The sequence below is a fragment of the Lutra lutra genome, chromosome 6 (assembly GCF_902655055.1).
Source record: "Lutra lutra chromosome 6, mLutLut1.2, whole genome shotgun sequence".
In the NCBI taxonomy this organism is placed as follows: domain Eukaryota; kingdom Metazoa; phylum Chordata; class Mammalia; order Carnivora; family Mustelidae; genus Lutra; species Lutra lutra.
This window is the reverse complement of record NC_062283.1, coordinates 140228725-140243327: the sequence shown is the minus strand read 5'-3', so window position 1 is coordinate 140243327 and position 14603 is coordinate 140228725. Positions and strand designations below refer to the sequence as shown.

The following is a 14603-nucleotide window of genomic DNA, read 5'->3' as shown; positions in this document are numbered from 1 at the left end:
AATTGAGAGAGGAACAGGTTTGGAGGGGGTGGATATCTGCAGTTCTCTTTTGAGATGTCTGTTAAACATAATAATAGCATACACCTTGTAGAGAAAATAAGAAACACATGTAAAACATTTAGATTAGGACCTAACACTCAGTAATAGCACAATAAATATTAACCAATATAATTATTCTTCAAATGGAGCCATAAAGGTTGTAGAGAACATGAAAGTGTTCCGTGAGATCAGAACTGAAGATATAAATCTGGGAGTGACACACAGTTTGAGGTTGGCCAAACCATAAGACCTAATTTCTTCAACATTTGTTTGCTTTAAAAAAAAAATTTTTTTTTGTATCATGGACCAATACTTCTATAAAATCCAACAAAAATGAATTACTTTACAAATAAAATAAGACCTACAAGTGCAACTGACTAATAATGTGCTTGGATAGCAAGGCATGCTAGGGAAGTTTCTAAATGTTACTCTCAATTTCTGCCCTTATCTCTCATTACAGACCGGGATGGAACAATTTACAGACCGACACCAGCCCAGGGGATAGGCGTTGAAGAACACTGGTACCCAAAGCCATGCTGTAGCTAGAGAAAGAAGGCCCTGGTGCAAATCCGGAAACACATTGAACTCAAATAGAGAGGGGGCGGGGCAAGGCCAGGAGGGTGTGCAGTAAGGGAGCCTGACTTAAGAGCAACACTGTTTGAAAGTAGGGGCGCACACGGGCCGTGGGAAACCATATATTTTTACAAGTAAACAGTTTTAAGGAGGTATAAGAAAAAAGCCTAATCATTCCAGCCAGGAACTCACTCCTCTTCCCACAGATGTCACGTCTGAAGAGAGACACCAGCTTCCCTAATTCGCCCTCACAAACACTTCAATTTAATCACGGGAGATGCAATCTAGCGCTCATGATGCATTAAGCATGCAAAGCTTCTTCACCATCAAGCTGGGCTCCGCCAGCGAATGGAACAATTATCCGTCCTGAGAGCTACTGAGCTGTCCCCAAAGGATGCTCCATGCCCCCAGCATCAACACCTCGGTTAGTAATTCACGGCTCTTGCCTTGTCATCGACTTTTCTCGCTCAGAACTCTGGTCCCAGTGGTCCAGACGCCAGGGACAGAATATATGCCCCCAGACCTGATCCGAAATAATTCTTTAGGGTAAAGGGTCAGATTTCTGCGTGAGGACGTCAATAAAGTTGAGAACTCCTCATATGGTCAAGTCCTTCGGGGAGCAAAACTTGCTCGACTCCACAGTTTTTCGAAGCCCCACGCAGGGACCGCTTCCCCGGGGACCCCGCTTCTGCAGCTCCTCCCCCTCTAAAGACGAGCTCCGGGTTTCCAGCCGTCTCCTACGGAGCACGAGAAACAGCGCGGACTGCGGGCAACGGGAAGTTGAAGGCGCCCAGGAGCCAGAGCCTCTCCGATCCAGGAAGGCTCCCGGGTCCCCGCGGCTCCCGCGGAGCTCCCCCGAGACCCCCGCTCCCTGGGCGCGGAGCCGAGGCGAGCGCGCGGGGGCCGCGCCGCCGGGAGGGGCGGGGCCGTGACTCACGCGGCCGCGCGCCGGGGGAAGAAGCGGCACCTCGGGCCGAGCCGGGCGAGGGGCTGCGCCCGCCGCGGGGCGCATGCGCGCTGCCGCGAGGCTCCCGCTCGCTCCCCGCCCACCCTCCCTCCTCCCCTTCCCCTCTCCCCTCCATCCTCGCCTCTCTCCCTCTCTCCTCGCCCGCTGGGTGCTGAAGTTGGGCGGATGGCAGCAAACCCGCTCCGCTAGAGGACCGAGCAGCCGAGCCTCGCGCCCCCGGACCCATCGGTGCGCTGCCCACACCTTTAGGCGACTGGGTAAGATGTTGCCTCTGAAACCGAGCGGTGCTAAGTAAATGACATCAAAATGTCTGCTTTGCACCGATGCATGAATTTTGAAAAGGTGGTGGCTGGGGGAGGTGAAGGAAAGGGGGCGGAGAGTGCAGCTGCCGGAGCCCAAGCTGGGGCGGCTGCGGGCGCTGGGGGGTCTTGGCGCCGGCCGCGGCGCCGCGGGAGGGAGCGGGGTCTGCGCCGCAGGTTTGGGAAGTTGAATCCCGCGTTGCTGCCACCGCGCGGTCCGCTCGCCGCCCTCCAGCTGCCGCGGAGGGGCTGGGCGAGTGTCCTGCCCGCCCGGGGAGCCCTCGGTCGGGTCCGCAGCGGCGAGCTGGGCGCCTTCGCGGAACCCGCAGAGAGGGCCGGGGGCGGCGGGGACCCCGCGGGGGCGCGAGGTCCTGCGGGATTTTCGTGGTGGTTTGTTAGAAAACCGAATGTGAAATTAACGGTGCCCCATCGACCGGTCCCCTCGGGGTGGTGTTTTTTTCTTTCTTTACCTTCAGGTGAATGCACTGAACAGGTGGGGAAGGTGTAAGCACACGGGTTGCAGAAATGCATACCTAGAGCATCGGTGAGCCGAGTGTGCGTGCGTGCGTGTGTGTGTGTGTGTGTGTATGTAGGGCGTGCGGGTCTCTTTTGTTCCTCCCCTCCCGTCAGTCGTAGGAAAGGGAGTTCTCGTGTGCTTGGTTTAGGGTAGATTTCACAGCCACGGGAGCACCGGGAGGAGGAACGCCCACCAAGCCCCCGAGCCGCTGCCCGGGTGGGTGTATCCGAGCCTCCCCTGCCGGGGGTGATGAGGATTCTTATCGTCGATGGCATGGGTTTAATCGCTGCCTCTTCGCTCGCCTCCTTCCTCCTCTTCTCTTCTCGTGCTGCGGCAGAGTCTGCATGCAGACGTTCGGCCGTTTCCCCTTCTCCCTACCTCCCTGTCTCCGTGAAAAATGTCGGAGGACTTGAGGATGGCGGAGGGACCGAGCTGGCCTGGGAAGCCGTGGCTGGGGAGATGCTCCTCGCGAGCGGGAGGCTGTTGGCAGCGCGTCCCGGGCAGCCCGCGCCAGCCTGGGGTGTCTCGGGGCTTCTGGAGACGGAGAGGGGGTCCCTGGCCAAAAAGATGCCCGCCGTTCGGGGACCCGCCCTGCGTCCTCAGCCTCCATCCGGAGCCCGGGACACTGCTCACCTGGGACAATCTCGGTCGCTCCGGGGAAGACTGACCCTGGCTCCTGCCATAGTTTTCCTAACCTCCCTGACCCTTCGATAAATGGCTCCTTCTTTAAAAGAGGCTCTGGAAGGTTTGTCCAGAGAACTTTGCAGGCTTCCCATAGTTTGTTTCTTTCTTTCTTCCTTGTTAGATTATTTTACAGGGAGATTATTTCCATCCTGGGAAGGCTATCATAAATAATAGAGAGAAATCTTATAGTTTGGTTCCCATTTCGAATAAACGTTTCTGAGACTGGATGTCATCTGAATTTCCGGCGTTCATACATACTGGTTTTCAGAGTAATGAATCCTTCTGAAATCATTTAATTGGAGATACAAGAAACAGTTTTTATTGTTGTAGTGGAAAATAAAGTTTTCCTGCTAGTCGCATATCTCCTAGACACTATGTATGTTAAATAATTTTGAAAACGGAAACACTTTAGATTGTATTTGTTTCTAAAGCCTTTTGTAGCAATAGTAGCAGGTACCCGTGAAATATACATTATAGCCCTAAGATTAAGGGCAAAGGTGATTTGTACTCATTAGTTTAAATGAATGAGCAGTTTGACCTCCTCCAGTTAAGTTACTGTTATTAAGCCATTTCTTCTGTTAGCATGAACTAAAACAGTAATTAGCACACTCATAGGAGAGTAGATTTACTGAGTATTTTTATAATCTTAAAAAACTATTTAGAGAAACCATGGGAGGGTAGTATATGATTTTTGAAGATAACAAAACAAGTGTTCATTACTATGAAAAGATTGGATGGTATCATTTATTAAATAAGATGAATCTCCATGGCAGTGACGTCTGATCCCAGAACTAAGGGCACTCATCCTTCCTCCTAGATTTGTAGTCTGAAAGATAAAGAAAACCACCTAGTTTACAAACAACTTAAGGTATCTGTTGCACATACTTAGATCTTTTTTGCTCTGGTTTCTCAGTGATTCCTTGGTGTTTAGTCCCCCTGGAAGCAAATTAACAAGGAGAGTTAATTTGCTGTCCATGTTCAATTCTAAGGCATCTCAGCTTTTCCTTCTCAAATAGATAACTCTTTGCTTTTAGGGATCTCCCTGCAAGATCCAAATTTATTTGAACTCAATATTGAAAGTCTAAGTCATTGTCATTCATATGGACTTCTTATAATTTTTCTTAATAATATTAACATTTTCTATCACTAGGGCCTGGGACTTTGTAGACAAGGAAAAATGTATACTTATTTATAATATATGTATTCTCACTTATTTGATCTTATTAAAACAGCCAAGTAAAAGTAAATGATCTAGTTCTAAATTGATAAAAATTTTGGTTGACTTGTAAGTTAAAAAGTAAGAAAGCATTTACCTGTTAATCTACAGCTGTGAAGACAATAGCCTTCACGTTAGAAGACATTTGCTTAAAGACATGAGGTTTTCTGGAAAAGTGGAAGGTGGGCACAGACAAAGAGAAGAGGTATGGAGCCAAGAGGAATGGAATTCCATCCAACCGCATTTCTGCTAAGAATCCTTCTGATAGTCCAGTTCTGCTTACTTAACAATAAAAATATTGTACCACCCAGGAAAGCAAACATACAGCCTGTGCTGAGAGTAATACTATATGATGTGTAAAAGCATTTGAGTTCATCTGACTAGTATAATTAGAGTAAAATATGAATGCATTGTAGAGGCTTCAAATTGTATGACACTTACAGGGGGGTGTCCTGGATCCTCAGAAATATTGTAAGTTTTTATGGAAATTAAAAACAAACAAACATTCCTTAGATGTATGTAGCCAGGACTTTCAGTGTTAGTCTGACAGTCTCATCTTCCCCATCTCTTTTCCTTCTCCACTTATCCCCCAAAGACTTTCCTAATATCCCAAGAAAGTATTTTAGACTGGTTCTCCTGCTGTTGTGCCAACACCTAGTACAATATCTGGCAAAAGGCAGGTGTTAAATAAGTATTTCCTAAATGAATAAATGTTGCAGAATTGACATGGCTCATGAAAGCCTTTGGGATTACATTTATTAAAAGGAGTGCTCATGCTCATTACTAAGTACACTAGTTTGAGATCATAAAGATCCTGTTCATGGTCCAACACCTTTGAAGGAAGCAACTTTTAGGATCATCATTTTGTGAATATGCTTACTTTAATATAACATTTATATTCTTGATTTGTTTACAAATTATAAAGGCACTAAATGTTTATTTTAGAACCTCTAGAGCCCATAAAAATATATGAAACGGAAAATTTTAAATTGCATGGGCAGACATGGATATGATGAATAGAAACTTTAGGTCAAGCTGACCTTAGCTTATGTCCTCGCTTTTCCATGTAAGAGCTTTCCCAGCGTGGTCAATTTACTTACCTGTTCTGTGTCTCGGTTTCTTCAACAAGGATAAAGACCCAGCTCCTAAGATGTTTATAAGCATAACTATAATGCAGTGTGTATAAGGTGCTGAACATGTGCTTGGCATATGCTAAGAATTTAGAATTATCTCAATGCCTAAGGAATTGCTATTGAAGTTACAGGGTAGTTTGTCATTACACATAACGCATACTATTTTTTAAAGAATTAGAATTATATTGTAGAATTTCATACTTGCTTTTTAAAAAATTAACGTTACTTTCTTGGTGTTTCCCAAAAAATTAAAACTGATATTTAATGCCAGTTTTGGTATTTTTAATACAATTAGTGACTGGGAAATAATTCAGTGTATGGATGTCTTAATTTACATAGCCATTGTTTTATTTTTAGATTTTTATGTTATTCCCCATATTTTACTATTATAACTGGTGTACATCCTTATGCCTGGCTTTTGTCTGCATATCTGTTTAGCGTGTGTGTGTGTGTGTGTGTGTGTGTGTGAGTGTGTAAGCTTGATGCTTGGCCAGAACGCCTGGTTCTCACCAACATAATATCATCTTTTGAAAAATCTTCGCTAACTTGATAGACGAACATGGTATTTTTGAAACTTTTATTTCTTTTGTTACTAAAAATGCTAGTAACTTTTTTGACATGTACATTTTTTTTTTCCTTTTCCTCTTTAAGGATGGACTGTTCAAGTCTTTTGCCTATTTTTTCTATTGGTAGTCTGGTGTATTTTTCTTTTTTATTTAAGGGCTAACGTGAATTTTTAAAAATGGCAGGAGCAAACAAAGAAAGGAAATGCTTAGTGACAGAGAGGACATGTGGCGGAGACTTCAGAGATCCTTGTGGCTCAACCAGACTCCAACTCAGCTGGAGAGGAGCAAACAGCAAAGTCTGGAGATGGATCAGCCACAGGATTAGGGCTGCTGTGCTGTCCAGAACATAGTGCCATCTCCTACTGTACCTGGGCTTTCCAAAGTGTCCAGTTCCTTTCAGAAGTCCAGGGTCACTTAATAGTTAGGGTCTGCTGTTTTTTTTTCTTTTTACACTGTGCACACACATGTTACACCCTGCTATATGATCAGTTCCTGGGTTTTCATGGATGATTTCTGTCATTGCCAGTGCTGTAGGAGAATCTTTGGGTTTTCCTGAGATTTAAAAGGAAATATAGGAGTAGCTGGAGGACCTGCAGGGCATTCATTGAAGTTTCTCGTCCGAATGCAATCAGTTAAGTTGAATTATAAAACCGTATCAGATTGGAATTGTGTCTTATCTGAAATTTTCAGCTGGGTGTAAAATTAAATGGTAAAAATCTAATCTAATCTCTTAATGAATTCTGTATCTATAGTGTTTCATGGGATTCAGCATTCTTATAAGCGCCTGGCTTTAACTTTTTAAATCCTATAACTTTTGACAAATTTGGTTTGAAAAGTTTGAATACTTAGCTGAAAAAAAATCTGCAAAGTCTCTTAGATAAGAAACTACCTAGAAAGGGTAAATTGTTATATGGCTGCTGGTTCTGGTTTATCAAATATAGTAAAATCTCAGTAATTCAGCATCAGTGAATTTGGAATTTATAATGAACGGGAGGCCCCAATAGGAAAAGCAGTAAGTTGTAGTGGAACAGGAAATCTTGTTTCAAAGAGAATTGGACTTGAATTCTTGCTCTACTCTTTACTAGGTATGCGGGCTTTTTCTTTAAATTATATAAACGTTTCATACTTGAAATTCTGGCTTAAGTAATAAATATCTAAAAGCTCTCTGAATTTCATAAACTTTGTGTTTGAGATTGTTTTAAATCTGTGTCAATAAATATAATTTTATTATAGACAATGAATGCGGTTCGCAAAGCAAATATTTACTTCCTTGTATTAGGTCACAGGCTTTTCATGTACTGCTGATTGTCTATTGAAATACAAAGGTTATAATTCAAGAGCTATGACATTATAATAAAACAGACACAACCCAAGGGAAATTATGACATAAATGAAATGAGCAGGTAAGTGTTTATTTCATTTCTTCAATTATCTCAGGTCTTCCCAATGGCATAGTGAGTTAAATCCAGTGGAAACTCTTTGTTAAAGTTGACAACACCATCTCTATTTACTTCTAGTCTCAGTGAAAGGCAGGGGCTCATTTTAGTGTATTATGAAAGGCTATCTAATCTAGAGATTTTCTGAGTCAGTTTTGGTTCTAGGAAGACAAACCCATGTCTCCACCCTGTTTCTCTCACCTCTTCTACTTATTCAGGCTTCAGCTAATCAAAATCAACAAATATCTGAAAGTCCACTATATAAAAAGTGGCAATCTGTGTGATTTGATTAGAAAATGTGAAAAAAGCATGTGGAAAATCACCCTTGAAAGAAAGATGCTTTTTTAGGAGGACAAAAAAAAAAAAAAAAAATCAATAAATCAATAAATCCTTTTAAAAATATGTTAAAATAAAAGGAAAGTCGGACCATGAATTTACATCTGATATATAAGGCTGGAGTATCTAGAGAACTTAATTAAATAAATATTGTGGAGAAATAAAATTCAGATTTATTTTCCACTTTTTCATGACAAAATATGTAAAGAAATCATTAACTATTGTTTTGAGCAAGTAAGTAAATGGAAATCTTGGGTAGCTGAGAAAAATGAGTGATGAGACATTTCTCTGTGGATTGTGGACATTTCTAAATAATTTTTCACAAAATAAATATTTTGGTTCTGTGGGAAAAAATAATTGTATGGTAGCATCGGAAATCCACCTTAAAAAAAAAAAAAAAAGAAAAAAGAAAGACACATTTGTAAAGCAAAGAATGTAATTCCATAGAATGAGCCCAGATTTGGGATTCAAATAAGCAGAGATTTAGCCTTAACCTTGTTGAGACTTGGTATCGTCATCTATAGAACTGAAGACTTGATAGTGTATACCTCAAAAATATACAAGGATTAAATGAAATTATGTCTGCAAAAATGCTTCAAATACTGACAGTCACTATGCAAGTGTTAGATACTGTATTAGGGTCAAGTAATATAAATTAATCCAAGAAACATCATGTAGATGATAGGTGCTTGAAGGGATTTTAATTTCTTGCCAGTATTTGTCTTCAGTAGTGGTCTTTATTAATGTTAAAGTTATTTTCTGTGTGTTTGCTATCTTATCCTTTCCTGACCAGTTTGTTGAATCCACCAGTGAACCAAATATCCATTCACTTATAAACACTCCTGAGCACCTACTACGTGCCAGACTGTATGATAAGATTTTTGAATGCAAGAATTAATTCAACATGGCCCCTTTGTGCAAGGACTTCACATATAAAATTCTTCAATTTATTGTTTTGTTTCCATCTAGTGAGCTCTGATCATTCTGTTTACAAATCTTAACTAAATACCAGGTGAATGTCATGAGTAAGGATCTCCTTAGGATTTAGCAGTTTTAAGCAGATTGACCTCAAAGTGTAGGTTTCACTCCCCCAAATGAGAGCAACTAAGCAGAGACTCAGATAAGGAGAAGGGAAAGCAGGAAGTGGCTCTCACTGGCAGATGACTTAACCACCCACCTCCACATACAGACAACAAAAGACTGGAGGCTTACTGTTCTTTGTGAATCCATCCCAGCTCCCATTTCTCTCATTGAAGTAAAGAAAATGCCTGTACACATCTGTACTGTGCCCTTTCCCCCACCCCTCACTTAAAAATTATCCTGGATGAATATTAAAATATAATTTAAGGTACATTAAAGTGTTGGGGGAGGAGTGAGCAAAGGGAATCCGAGACAGTGATACTCCCACCTTCCTTAGGATTCACATTTCCTGTGTAAGAAAAATACAAAATTTTATCCTGATTCTATTATAGTTCCTTCTTTGATAATACATTTTTGTAATGCAGTACATTGACTAGAAATCCAGAACACCCTTTTCAGATTAAAAAAAATAAAATTACATTTGATTTTGGAGAAAGAAAACCATCTTTAGTACATACTTGTTGAAATCATTAGGCTATTCTGTTAACCTCCCAACTAGATGTATCCTGATCTAGGAAGATTTGATATCATTTATAAAATCAGGGTGAAGACTTCAAATCCTCCCTAGAAAAATGCGAATGGATAGTTAATTTACCTATATGTAGTAATGAAAGACATTGACATTTTGAATGAAGTAACTTGAAGATGAGCTACCCCCTCATTTCAGCCACTAAATTTAACTTGCTTGTCATTAAGCCTTTAACTGGGCTGTTAATAAGTAACCATAGGTGATAATCTGAGATTTGAACTTATTTTTTTCTCAGTTTATTTCTACTCAGCACTACCAGACCATCCAGCATTTACCTATGCCCTGTGAGTTTAGTATGATCAAGACTTACATGAAAACAAAGGAGAAAGCAATATCTTTTATGGGGGCACTAAGGCGTAGTAGACATGCTATAAAGCAATATAGTGATCTAGATAACTTACTTATGACTAACTGAATGCTGTAAGATGGAGTATTGAAAACTCTAGAGTATTAAATATTCCATTGTGAATTGCAGTCTTCACCTACTGTGTGGGTGAAACTTGACATTTGACTGACCTTTTATCTCTTTGTATTATTATTAATATGATTGGTAATATAAGTATTATTTCTAAATAGATAAATTGAAAAGAAAGGAGTAGCAATTCTTTTTGTATATCTAACGTTTTACAGAAAATAGGTGTTTGTTATTTTATATAATTTTTAGAGTAGTTACATAATTTTTGCCTGAAAATTAAAACATATAGAGACCTCAAATATTAAATCTATCAGGGAAAGAAAATAAAACAAAACAACCCAGCTGTTTTATTCTCTTCTGGTAGTCAGGAATAAACGGACTTGATTTTTATATCTCTGTTAGTTCACGAGTAAATAATACTGGCCATTTTGATTCAAGCTATCAGAGTCCGTATTTCCCTAATTTGCTCATGTCCAGTCTTCAGTTTTTGCTGTTGAAGAAATATTTTAGACTAAATTATCTTTAGTAAGATAATGCCTGTGGTTCACGACCCACCCATATTTATATAAATGCTGGATTTAGTGGAAGGATATATTTATGTATCATGTTTAATGCTAAAAACGAAAAGATAGAGAATCCTTATTCACTGGTATTGTCTTCAAAGTTTAATATTTTGAACAGGTAATTTTATGTGTCAGTGTCTGAGAGTATGGGTGCATTTCCCCTTTTTGTTCATTGGTTGATAGTGAGAAACAGACCTGGTCCCTGTGTATTCATAGCCAAGTGTTTAGGAGGAAAAGATGCATGCATTAGAGTACAAGAAGAAGAACCAATAAGATAAGAAGGAAAGTAAGTAAAAGGAAGATGGGGGTCAGCAAACAAGACCATTAGCTAAAAACTCATTATATCTTCAAGTATAATATCATTCAATACATTATTATATAATTCTGCTATATTATGTAACTACTTCCAATTTCATGAATTCATGTGACCTAATCTTAAGAAGGTAATTTTTTTTCATTAATTCAGTAATTTCATTGACTGAACATCTGAGTAATGCAAGTGGTGTTTTATGATGTAGAATTTCATTAAAGAAATATTAATTCCAGGAAGCAAAAAATGTGAAGCACTTTTCTTGACCTGGCATAGGTTAAGTTGAATAGTTAAAAATACTTACAGGTAATGCCAAAATTTACTCATATCTATTAAAAATCTGCCCCCAATTTTTCTTTTTAAATATAACTACTCCAAAGTCCATCTTACATAAAATCACTGTTAGTTTCATGATATAAAGAGACCTTTACATTTTGACTTAAAATACCAGCAATGAATAAATGCACATGCTAAGATTTGTTTATTGAGCAGTGGGCAGTTCAGTGGTTTAATGGTGAAACTATTTATTAAGATTTCAATTGGGGGCGTGGGGAGTGACAAGTGTGCTTGGAGAAGATTATCTGCTCATTGTCATTGAGCTTGTTTTTAAGGAAATGTGCATTTATGGCTTAGTAGGATCTCTGAACATAGTTACTCAGTGATGCTGCTGGTTACAACCAAAATCAACGTTGGCATTTGGTGTGCTGACCTCTGACCCCTAGCCCTGGGAGTTCTAGCCTGGTGGATTTCAGGGAAGAAAGAGTTCATGTGCTTGAGGTAGAGCCCACAATCCAAAACATGAAATCAGAGGCAGGCAGAAATAACAGAGAGAGAGAGAAATAACAGAGAGAAATAACAGAGAGAGTGAGAGAGTGATAGGTGCACCTATAAATACTTTCCGATTTTCCAAGTATTTACATTAGATTGCCAAGTTTTCTTCAGGTTTAGCTTGTCATCAGTTTCACCTTTTTTGTTTCCTGGCTCCTTACTTGTAATTAATGCAACTAATAAGAGCCCTGGGAATAATAAAATTAAATAAGCCAAAGCTAAGATGAAAGGGCCTAGAGACCAGCTGAAGAAAGAACTATGTCTGCAAATTGCTATTGCTCTTCTGTTCTAGGAGGGAAACAAAGGGCTGTGAAAACTCAGGCACTTTTGATTAATTTTTGATGGCCAAACCCAGGATCTGGCAAGTGTCTCATAGAGGTTGTGACATTTGTCTCAAGTTATTGAAAGATAGAATTTTGACAGGCAAACAGGCAAACAAAGGCCTTCTTGGCTCAAAGACAATGTAAATAAAGGTGCAGAACCAGGAGCATTCGAAAAATGCTTTGTGGCACAGTTTTCCAGAAGTTTATAGTACATGCAGGGAGTCCCAAGATGGTAAGGCCAGAAAGGAGGCAGGCACTGGTGGGCGTTGAGATCAGTGTGAGGAGCCAGCCAGGCACAGCGTGCCGTAGTACCACGCAAGGAGCGAGCGCAGCGTAGGAACTGACTTCATCAGGTCTGTCCACCGTGGGGAGCTGGAGGGAAGCAGGAACAGGATTTTAGCTGTCCAGGTGAGAGAAGCCGAGCCCGGACTGGGAAACGGAGAAGGGGCTCAACCCACCGTCCCGGGCAATGACATTGCAATGACATTGTGAGACCACGTTCAACTCCGAGCCAGAGGACTTGGTCACAGTGAGATGTAGAAGATGTGAAAGGCACCTCAGAGCGGAGCTGGAGGGTTTGAGCCTGTGTCTGGGTAATTCAGACACCACCGAGATGTGAAAACAACATGTTGAAGAGGCTAGGGAGGACGTAAGCGGAGTTTACTTCGAGAAATATTCTCATGTACGCATCAGAGTTAAAAACCTCCTTGATTGCGTAGGAAGCAACAGGTCCGCCCCTGGGCTGTGTCCACAGAGGCACACAGTGTCTAGAGTGAAGCTGGGGTCAGATCTGTTTTGCATATTCAAACCACAGCTGGAATGTTGTTATTTTGAATTTCTTTCCTCCGGAACACCATGGCTGAAGGTTTGCAATACACATGGTAAAATTAACAAAATCCAGTAGTTCATGGAAGAAGTGATTGGAGGAATTTGTCCTTTCTGAACCTGGGATAGGGTGGTTCCTCTTAGAGAATACGTGTATTTCACCATTTGGAGAAGAGTCATGTGGATAATTAGATCAATTAAAAATTTGCCCCAGTGATGGGGAATAATATAACTACCTGGCAGACTTGTAAAGAGAGAATTTGTGCAGAGGTCCTAGCACACGTTGGCATTCAGTGCATCTTAGCTCTTACTGTTACTCTTAAGAACAGCATTGGGGGTGCCCGGGTGGTTCAGTTGATTAAGCATCTGACTTGATTTCAGCTCAGGTCGTGATCTCAGGAGCTGAGATTGAGACGTGCTTTGGGCTCCCTGCTCAGAGAGGTGTCTGCTTGAGATTCTGTCCCTCTGCCCCCCTCCTGTGCTCAAATAAATAAAGCTTTTTTTTTTTTTTTTTAAATAGCATTAGAACTGGGAGGCATGTGTCATGGAGATGGATTTTGCCATCCTATTGGAAATAACTTTTTTAACAGTCAAAACCGGCTACTTAGATGGGCTTCTTTGAAAGGCGGTCAGTTTGCTATCGAATGCATGGCGGACACGCACTTGGCAAAGACGTTACAGAGGAGATTTAAGGATTGGGCGGATAAGAGAACTGCAGGACTTCATTCTGACTCTGAGGTTCAAATGTTCCAGGAGATTTGGAACGTGAACTTGGGAGAGACGCCGGGGCTGGAAGTACAGTTCAAAAATCCTTTACTTAAAAGTGACAGTAGTAGGTGATTGCCAAGAATAGCAGTGTAGAGAGCAGTGAGAGCTGGGAGTAGAATCCTAAAGTCTGCATGCATTGAATCGGCATGAGGGAAAAGAAGGAAAATGAAACACACACGTGTGCACACCCGCACACTCACAGGTAAGATGGTCAGGATGAAAAAAATAACGTGTGAAAAGGAGAGCGAAGACCCTGTAGTTTGCCATGAAACCAAGGAAGTGGAGTTGCTTTTAACCAACTTGATTTGTATTTATAGTAGTCTTCCCAAAAGGTTTGGAAAACGGAGACAGGTTTAGGAAGGAGGAGCAGCTGAGTTCTGTCCTGTGGCAGAGAGGATAAGACTAGGCCCGAGGCAGCATGTGGGGCTTTGCATTGAGGAAGTTGCTTGTGATTGTGCGGAAGGCACTTGTGATTAATGATTTATCGATCATCTATTTCCAAAAGGTCTGAGGCGGCTTAAATAAAAGCACTTTCACACAGGGCAACGAAAGCGAAACAAAATAGAGATAAGAGGCCGCAAAGAGAAATAAATGTGGGAGAAGGTGGACATACCATAAAACGTGGACAGGTTATTGTAACAGGAGCATTAGGTTTTACCTCTGGGGTTCCAGCAGCCAAAATGAAAGGGTTGCAGGACAGGTTACCTATAACTCATTGTTTAATGAAAGAAAACAGTTTTCCAGAAGTTTTATCTCCTGGCACTAAATTCCATGAAGAGTATATCCCATTGATTCTTTTTTTTTTTTTTTTTTTTAAGATTTTATTTATTTACTTGACAAAGAGAGAGAGAGAGAGAGAAAAAGCAGGAAAGCACAGCAGGGTGGATCAGCAGGCAGAGGGAGAAGCAGGCTCCCCACTGAGCAGAGAGCCCAGATGCCAGGCTCCATCCCAGGACCCTGGGATCATGACCTGAGCCTGAAGGCAGTTGCTTAACCAACTGAGTCACCCAGGCGCCCCACATTGATTCTTCAGGAAGGAAAAGTGACATATTAGACAATGAGATAAACGATGTTTCCGCTTGAAGATGCAGATTTGATTTGAATTGCTGTTTCTTTTTTAAACCCTTGAAGGTCAA

The 14603-nt window shown here is 41.2% G+C and overlaps 1 protein-coding gene across 1 annotated transcript in view; it reads left to right on the top strand.

Annotated features, from left to right (window-relative positions):
• The first annotated feature begins 1689 nt into the window (after nucleotides 1-1689).
• Nucleotides 1690-14603, top strand: part of RGS17 (regulator of G protein signaling 17) — a 94081-nt gene continuing 81167 nt past the window's right edge. Inside the window, exon 1 of the mRNA XM_047732613.1 lies at nucleotides 1690-1836. The gene's annotated coding sequence lies outside the window, so the exon portion shown is untranslated. The remainder of the gene's footprint in view (nucleotides 1837-14603) is intronic.